Source organism: Erpetoichthys calabaricus, chromosome 8 (assembly GCF_900747795.2).
Source record: "Erpetoichthys calabaricus chromosome 8, fErpCal1.3, whole genome shotgun sequence".
Lineage (NCBI taxonomy): Eukaryota > Metazoa > Chordata > Cladistia > Polypteriformes > Polypteridae > Erpetoichthys > Erpetoichthys calabaricus.
Genome location: NC_041401.2, coordinates 177,305,934 through 177,315,504, shown reverse-complemented (window position 1 = coordinate 177,315,504; position 9,571 = coordinate 177,305,934). Strand labels below are relative to the sequence as shown.

The 9,571-nt window shown below is 41.1% G+C and overlaps 1 long non-coding RNA gene across 1 annotated transcript; it reads left to right on the top strand.

Moving 5' to 3' along the window:
• The first annotated feature begins 942 nt into the window (after nucleotides 1-942).
• On the top strand, nucleotides 943-6,691 carry LOC127528893 (uncharacterized). Its single transcript, XR_007935504.1, has 2 exons — nucleotides 943-3,061; nucleotides 3,092-6,691. It is a non-coding gene; the product is annotated as an uncharacterized LOC127528893 (long non-coding RNA).
• The last annotated feature ends 2,880 nt before the right edge of the window (nucleotides 6,692-9,571 follow it).

Here is a 9,571-nt window from a genome sequence, read left to right as displayed (position 1 = left end):
AATCTGCATCCAGCTCTGCAAGCGGGTCCTCCAACTTACAGGGAAAATTTGGGTGTTGGTGGCAGGACTGGCACTCCAGCCACTGTAAAAAACCTCACACTGTTCCAGTGTGGTGCTGAGGTGAAACCTGCTGCACTTGGGTCCTAATCCTGGTGGTTCATCGCATGGTGGGTGCAACAACACACTATCAGCGCATGCTCCCAACCTCTCTCTCAGTTCATATAACACTAGCAAAAAAGGACAAGGTAAGCAATAAACAAATTCCCACAAATAGTCACATCTGCCACACCTACTGTGTGCAGCTGTTAAATACAGTGGATACATAAGGCCAACTATGAAGAACTCTTCATAATGTTTGTTTCTTTATTAAAACATCAGATTTAAAATTAGGTTAACAAATCTTTGTAACAGATCTAATAATATCTGACAGCACTGGAATGATAGTACCATGTGTCCTTGGACAGTATGGTCAAGACCAAATACAGAAGCTGACGTACTAATTTCAGGTATCATAAGCTAATGTGGAGCAGATTTTCTTCTTCTTGCTGTCTTTGCGGTTTTTTTTCTACTTGAGAGAAGGCTAATTTTTATTCTCATTATACTCAAATAATTCAGTGTTGTGCTGGACCAGAGATAATCTCAGCAGAAATACCCTAGAACAAGGCAAGAAGCAACCCTGGCTGGACCGTCAGTCCATCTTTGCTGATTATAGTTCTTTTCAGTTATTGTCATTTTAATAGATTGTTTCTTACATTTATTTTTATTAAGCATTTGACATTTAAACTAAGTTAGATTTCAGTCCATTTTTGAAACAGAATAGACAAGTATACAAGCTGGGCATTATTGGGAGTGATTGATGGTGAGCTCTACAGATTTTTTTTTTCATGACTCTCTTATGTGCCTGTTTCATGCAATGCCAATGACCCCGTAAATGTGTGTGGATCTGTGATCATATATATGCCATGCTCAGACATGGGATTTGAAGAACGTACAAGTCATCTTCTTTCTGTAGAAGGATACTGAAGGTTTGAATGTTTCCTTCTGCCACATCATCTGTATGCTTAGTGATGACTTTGTTTTTGTTTTTTTTGTTTTTCAGCTCAGTCATCTTTCATGAAGAGGAAGCAGACACCAGAATGGAGAAGCCCCTCAGTAGATTTGAGCTGTGAGCGCTTCTTTGGCAGTGTCTTAGCTGGTTGTTGTGAACAGTCTGAACAAAGCAATCAGCAAGTATACTGCCGCAGAAACGTCTCACCCTGTGTTTAGAGGGCACACTTCTACGACACCAAAACCATCATTCTAGGGTCTCTCCGGCATTTCATCCCACATGGACAGCTGTATAAAAAGCAAAATTACTTATGAAAACGAAAAGCAGCCTGGGAATCAAAAGCCTAAATGTCATTTATGAAAATCTGGGTTCAGATGCATCCACTTTAATGTTTGGATGTTCAGTGCAAAGAACCAGTGTTTATGCCTGTGGATTCAATATTTAAAGGGATGGCTACAAATCCTAGGTTCTAGTCCACATTACTTGGTGATATACATCTTGACTAAACACCAACCATTTCACTCACTTCTGGCCAGTCTGCACATACTAGAACCCTATGTGTGTTAGTTTATAACCAGTTTGTCTTTCTTGACACAGGTACCGTATGTGTCACACTCTCATCTTCTGATGACAAAGGATTTTTTATTTCCTAATTTGGAGAGTCCCCATCTTATTTACAGTACTCCCTTTATGATGCAGAATCCTCTATAGGGAGAGGAAGTGAGATGGTAAACCGATGACCTTTGTTACCAGAAAATCTCTGCTGCACGTGTTAAGTTACGACAGATTACACTGTCAGTTAGTGGAGATGAGTCTGCTGATCTGGAGCTGACCTCCCCTGCATGAAGATTCATAGCAGGCAGCATGAGCACGTGCTTCAGCTCACTACTGACTGAACAGAAAACAGGCAGAAAAATGAGAATGGCAGATTAGTGCCATTTAACATCGTGATGGGCGCATACTCAAGGGGAGGCATGTGCCCATCCACAATATTTAAAAATAACAGATAGTGATGGACCAAGCAGATGTTCCACATACCTCATATATATATTATATAAAATAGTAAAATGAGTCAGGTATGCATTATCAGCTGGACTTAAGAAAAGCAATTGGAAGGAATGTCCTCGTGTGAGTATTACATTGTAGGTTGCCCACAGATTTGTATTTAACTTTCAGCCTGACTTGTCTATTGCTTAAACCTATTACCGTACAGTATATAGATATGGTATATTCACCTGCGGTGGGGTAGCGCCCTGCCCAGGCTTTGTTTCCTGCCTTATGCCCTGTGTTGGCTGGGATTGGCTCCAGCAGAGCCCCCGTGACCCTGTAGTTAGGATATAGCATGTTGGATAATGGATGGATGGATATATATTCACACTCTCCCCACGTCCATGTAGATTTCCTTCAAATACCCAGGTTTGCCCTCACATATCCAAAACATTCATTGGTGATGCTAAAATAGGCTGACACAGGTAAGTGTGGGTTTTTTCCCCCCAGGTGAGGTGGCATCTCACTCAAGAGTTCACTCCCGACTCCATAGCCCAGTAGTATACACCCATTCTCTACATAATCCTGACATGGAATGAATTGGCCTGGAAAGTGAATAAATGAATCCATACAAATGATAATGTAATTGCAGTTAGTCTTGAGGATTTTAAATGTTCCAGCAGTAATGCTCCAGCATGTCGCAGTTTTAAAAATCATTCATTTTGATAAGTGTTGTCTTCCTGCCAATTCCATATCTAAAGCTAAGGTACACACCGTAAAAACAAAAGCTAGGCCTGTAGTGTCATCCATATCTGAGCCAAAACAGCCTGCTTTACATCCATAGGCAGCCAATCCTAATCCCTTGTTGCAGAGTGACAGGTTACACAGGCCCAAAAAGATGGAGCCAAAGACTTTAAAAATATTCACAAAAAGGGGAAGAGAGAAAAACATAAAACCAAAAAAGAGCTTGTGCCGTAACAACAGGCAACACTGAATAGCCATGGTGCTCGTGAGGATCGGTTTCCTGTCCTGGGTCCTTGCTCCCACTATTACCAGTGTATGGGTCCTTGCTCCCACTATTACCAGTGTAATCACTGGTCCATTGTGATTCTGTCTTGGAATAAGATGGTTTGGAAATAAATCATCTAGTTTACAAGCTTCTACTTTGCCCCTTTTTATAATTGATTTTGAAGTTGCCTCTTCTCTATTAGACATGAACCACTAAACCCCCAATTCTCTAAAGAATCGCAAATCCAAGAATGGCAGTTACTTTCTGTTCCCTCTAATCTTTGTAGGGATGTAAGATCATGGAGGGTGGGAGCGTCCTGGGAAAGTTTTCATTTAATGAAATAAATATATTTGTAGTAAAGCTGTTTCTTTTTGGAGCCGTGACTCGTTTGGTTCTGGTGTTTCAAAAGCGTGTTGTAGGCGCCTTCGTTCATTGTTTTTATCCATGCAGCCTCGTTTTTGTTTTTCTATGGATGTGTTATTAGCTACAAGTCGCTTGCTGTTAGGAATCATAATTGAACACCTGACCGCAGGCACTGTGGAGTAGCTGACTGGTGGCACTGTCAGTAGTCATCACAACCTCAAGTTTAAATACATACACATATATAGATAGACGCCGCATTCACGGTGTTTCCCAGTAGACACGATACGTCAGCCTTATTGCAAGTGGCAAAAGTGCCATTTAAACTAATACAGGTAGACGTGGAAACCGGGTTTTCTGATGAAAAAACAATAACATTTAAAACAGTATCGTTTACATACATCAGATTTTGGCGAATCGTTTAAATGTAATTATTTATATCCATTTATACACTAATAATGGCAATTATTAAATAATAATAATAATTATTATTAATCATTCCTCCCATATAAGTAACATTTCGGGGACTGCCTTCTTCTATCTTCGAAACATTTCCAGACTTTGTCCTGTTCTTACGCAACACAGTACTGAAGTATTGTTTTAGTCACGTCACATATAGATTATCGTAATGGTATTCTATCTGGCATCCCACAAAAACTTATCCATCGCTTAGAACTTCTTCAAAATTCTGCTACCAGGATAATATCCTGCTGTTGTAAATCCACTGAACATATTACACCTATTCTCTCTCAACTTCACTGGCTCCCTGTTAACTACAGAATACAATACTAAATACCGCTCTTAACATTTAAAGCTCTCCACAACCTCACTGATCTCCTCCAGACTTACACTCCTCTCGCTCACTCAGATCTTGTAATTCGAGAGTATTCAGTCTGGCAATATGGTGCAGCCTTAGTTTATGGAAGACAGACACAACTAAAGACAGGAGCATAAAATGATGGTTGTCAATTTCAAACTGTGTTTCCTCAATGTGCTTTTTGAGAAAAAACATCATCAAGTTTGAGAAATGTTAACAGCCAACAACAATCTACATAGTGACTAAATACATTTAGCCAAAACGTTGTTTGGAGGCTCACCTGGGCACATAAATGCATAGCTTTGCTAGCTTAGCCTGGCTTAGCTAAAGTAAAGATTATAAAAGGGGATTTTCTAACGGCCAAATATAACCAAAACAATTGTTCAGCCTTACCTATGAAATGTAATCCCCCGGGATCTGGTTTGGAGCGTACAGCAGTTTGTACAATCCCAAGCAGCACATTATTCATTACTTCACTCCACAGCAGTGCCACTCACAATATGGCGGCGACGTTGACGTACGATTCTGCTAGTCATGAGGCGTCTAGTTATTCTATGTCTATGTTTAAATATGTCACCATGGCAACTTGTTGGCATGCACACTTTACCTCAAGTTTAGTTTACAGGTTGTGTTGTGTTGTTTGGGCGCTACTTACTGACTTTGGGAAGCATCCGTGCATATATACAACCTTTGTAAACATTACTAAATGAAGGTTTTATATGCGGCGGTGTGCTCGTTCGGGCGGTGGTTGTATTGTGACCTGAAGTTTAGTTTACAGGTTGTGTTGTGTTGTTTGGGCGCTACCTACTGAGTCTGGGAAGCCGCTGGGTTTGAATCTGGGGCGCTGAGTCACAGTGCGCGTGCGCTTCAATGTGTCTGGCAACCTGCGTCCGTCGTCCTGCGTCCATGCATATATGCAACCTTCGTTTAGTAATATAGATTATCTCTCCTTTTCTTCACTGTAATGTCTCATTCTTCAAATTATTCAGTTGGTTGTTGACTCTTAATTTGTCCTGATGTTAGTGTTGGTGCCTTTATATGAACTGGTATTGCATCCCAACAGTTACCAAGATAGGATAAATTGGAATAAGTTAGTCTGAAAAATTAATATACAGTATGAATCAATAATTAAAGCTCAGTCGCCAGCAGTTGTAATGACACCTTTGGTCTGCTAAAAATGAAATGTTGTACCTTTTCGATATTGTAAAGTCTCATTTTTCATATTATTCAGTTGATTGATAACTCTAAATCAGTCTGGCACTACTGGATGTGCCTTTTGATGGACCAGCACTCCATTCAGTGTTGTGGTCCTGCCTTGATCCTGATGTGGTCAGGATAGGCTTTGTCCTCATGTCCAGAAAATGGATTGATCCATGGATGGATTCCTTTCATAATGCTTGAAGTCAACCTTTGTGGATGACCCCTTCAGTTTTGATTCTTTGGTAAAACTGGTCCAGTACCTTTTAATTTCATCAGTTCAATGTCCATGCACACAGGAATAGGGCACCAAATATTGGATCGCCATAGGGTTCTTAATCAGACTAATAGATGTGTTGGCACACCCAGCTATAAAGCCTTCCTCACTTGTTTAATTCCTCTCTTTCTCTCATGTTTGCTCTCACACTTTTCTTTCGCCTGGTTCTCTGCCAGCGAGCCACTATCCCAGCTGGCCTCCCAATTCAAGTCTCATTCGACTTGTGGCAGCCCACAAAGACTCATGACTAGCACTTGACTGAGGTCATAAATAGTCCCAAATTGCTTCAGTCTACTTAACACTTCTGCCTTCCCTCACCACCTCCTGTTTTTATACCCATTTCAGCCATGGTACTGAATGAGCTAGAAGTTGATTTTAAATGTTTGCTCTCCTGGCCCTCTTCAATAGCAGAAAGGTCCTGTGCACTCATGCACTCCAGCCAGTTTAGAGTGGCCAATCAGCCTGACCTCTGATGTGGGCAGAAAACTAAGAACTGGATAAAAGTACACAGAAACAAAGGGGGAACATGTAAATGCCACACAGGTAGTGACCAGGCCAGGATTTGATCGCAGCACTCTGGAGTTGTGAGGCAGTAGCACCAACCACTGCACTATACTATGCTAATTTTATTGATGCCTTTTTTTAATTTTTATGAATTTGCTTTGCACCTTACATGTAGTGTACAAATATAAACTAGAATTTGAAGTAACATTTCAGTCAGCACAACACATTTGTGCTTGTGAACCAAAGAGGCAGCCAACACCATTTGTACTTTCCTATTGTTCAAAAACCTGATTAGATTCATGGGATGAAAGGATTGAATGTCACCCAAAGCATGGCACGTCGCCAGTGAGGAGGAAGTGGTATCCATTACACAGAAAATGTGACAAGTCCGTGCTGATTCTTATCTTGTAAGCAAGAACCCTAGATGTATTCACACGTAACTTGTGTAATCTCGTCTTTTGAGCTTGTATTTTTATAAATGAATATTCCTTATGTATGATTCTTGTTATCATTTTGGTTGAACAAAAAAAAAAAAAAAAAAACACAAAAAGTGGTCTTCATCCTGGCAACTGAAGAATGTTTTACAGTTTGACATGAATGCATTCATCAGACTCAGAGGTTACAGTAAAATGATGGTGCTCATAGGCCATTATGCTCTGTTAAATTTGTCACAGTAGGCTCATTATACAGTGTGTTATTTTATTATCTGATGCACTCAGTTTTCCATTATTTTACCAACTGTTTTGCATTAGTGCGGTCAAATGTATGACAGCAAGTCAGTGTAATAAACATGAAGCTGACTCAAAAGAAGTAAGGCCGCTTGATTGTATGACTCCATTGGCAACTTACGCTATTTTACACTAGGCATGCTAATGCCAGCACCAGTGGACAGAGGATTAATAAATAGTAAGGCACTATATAACAGATAGATCAATATTTTGTCTTTTTTACTTCATTTTGTGGCCTGATAAAAGCTCATGATATAATGGATATGTATTACACCATATAACAGATGGCATACCATATAATGGTTTGATACAACATATACTACATAAAAGATGTGAAGGATACAACATAATAGGCATGTAAGTCACTATATAATAAATTGAGTCAGATGTTAAGGTTATGACAACATAGGTGCTGTAATCATGATAAATCTTTTTTTAAATTATACTGCTCAAAAAAATTACAGGAACACTTTTTAATGAGAGTATAGCATCAAGTCAGTGAAACTTGGGGGCTATTGATCTGGTCAGTTAAGTAGCAGAGGGGCTTGTTCATCTGTTTCAGCTGCTTTGGTGTTAATGACATTAATAACAATTGCACTAGACAGGCAACAATGAGACAACCACCAGACTGGAATAGTTTAACGGGGAGAGGCCACTGACATTTTCCCTCCTCATCTGTTTTGTCACTAGTTTTGCATTTGGCTACGGTCAGTGTCACTACTGGTATCATGAGGCGATACCTGGAAAACTACAGAGGTTGCACAGGTAGTCCAACTTCTCCAGGATAGCAGGCATAGCAATATGTGCCTGTCCTTGCCAGAAGGTTTGCTAAGTCTCCCAGCACATTCTCAAGGGCATGGAGGAGATTCCAGGAGAGAGGCAGTTACTCTAGGAGAGCCGGACAGGGCCCCTCGTAGAAGGTCCTTAACTCATCAGCAGGACCCACCACCAGTATCTGCTCCTTTGGGCAAAGGAGGAACAGGATGAGCACTGGCAGAGCCTACAAAATTACCTCCAACAGGCCACTGGTATGAATGTCTGACCAAACAATCAGAAACAGACTTCATGAGGGTGGCCTGAGGGCCCAACATCTTCTAGTGGGCCCTGTGCTCACTGCCCGGCACCATGGAGCTCAATTGGCATTTGTCATAGAATACCAGAATTGGCAGGTCTACCACTGGTCCCCTGTGCTTTTCATAGATGAGAGCAGGTTCACCCTGAGCACATGTGACAGACATGAAAGGGTCTGGAGAAGCCGTGGTAAACGTTATGCTGCCTGTAACATCGTTCAGCATGACTGGTCTGGGGAGGCATATCCAATGTAGGGACGCACAGACCTCTACAGGCTAGACAACGGGCACCTTGACTGCCATTGGGTTACTGGATGAAATCCTTGGCCCCATTGTCAAACCCTATGCTGGTGCAATGGCTCCTGGGTTCCTCCTGGTGCTCAACAGTGCCCAGCCTCATGTGGCGAGAGTATGCAGGCAGTTCCTGGAGGATGAAGGAATTGATACCATTGACTGACTTCCATGCTTTGCTCGCCAGACCTCAATCCAATAGAACACCTCTGGGTGGAAAATTATGTTTTGGTTCATTTGATGCCTCAGCCTGTCCAAGAGCTCAGTGATGGCCTGGTCCAGATCTGGGAGGATATCCCCCTGGACACCTTCCATGGTCCCAATGTTGTCAGGCATGCATACAAGCATGTGGGGGCCACACAAACTACTGAGTATGATTTGGAGTTGCTGGACTCGCCTGCCTGCCGCATCATTTTTTCACTTTGATTTTCGGGGTGTCTTTGAATTCAGCCCTCTGTAGATTGATCATTTTCATTTCCATCACCAATGTGGCATCCTATCGTTCCTAACACATTACCATATCAGTAAAAATATCCAGCAGGATTTTTTCCCCCATTGAGATCTGATGTGTTTTCAAAGTGTTCCTTTAATTTTTTTGAGCAGTTTATGTATGGCCTGATAAAAGTTGAATCTATGTATTAATTTATTTTATGGACTAATTTACTCTAAATACAGGGCTGTGCAGGTAGTCCCTTCAACATTGTCTGTCAGTGAGAAACCATCGGGCACAATTCTGTTGAGGTTCCAGTTAACCTGAACATCATCGTCTCTGCAATGTGTGAGGCGCACGAGGTGAAATCCCACACAGTCACAGGGAGTCAGGTTTACCAGAAGGAGAGTTCAGGATATGTTTTGAACCCAGGGTGCCATAGTTGTGAACCAGCAGTGCTAACTACTGCACCACCATTACACATAATCAAGAAATGTAAGAAACCTCTAGCTCTAGCAATACTCTGCCATCTGTTTTGGGAATTAACAATTTGAACACAAACTTTTCCACATTTCTCTGACATCCTTGATGTCACATTCACTTTTAATCTCTTAATGGTGATAGTTCGTGTACTTCTGGCTGGTATTAAAGTACGTAGGGATAAATCGATTGTACCACACTACTAGCATGCAGACTTATCTTGCTCAACTGGAAGAATCCCAACCAACATTCCATGACTCAGTGATTTAGGGATACTTTGTATTATCTTAAACTAGAAAAAAATCTAATTCTCTCTTAGCAAATATGCCCAAAACTTTTTAAAAATATGTCAAGAATTCATTAATACTATTTT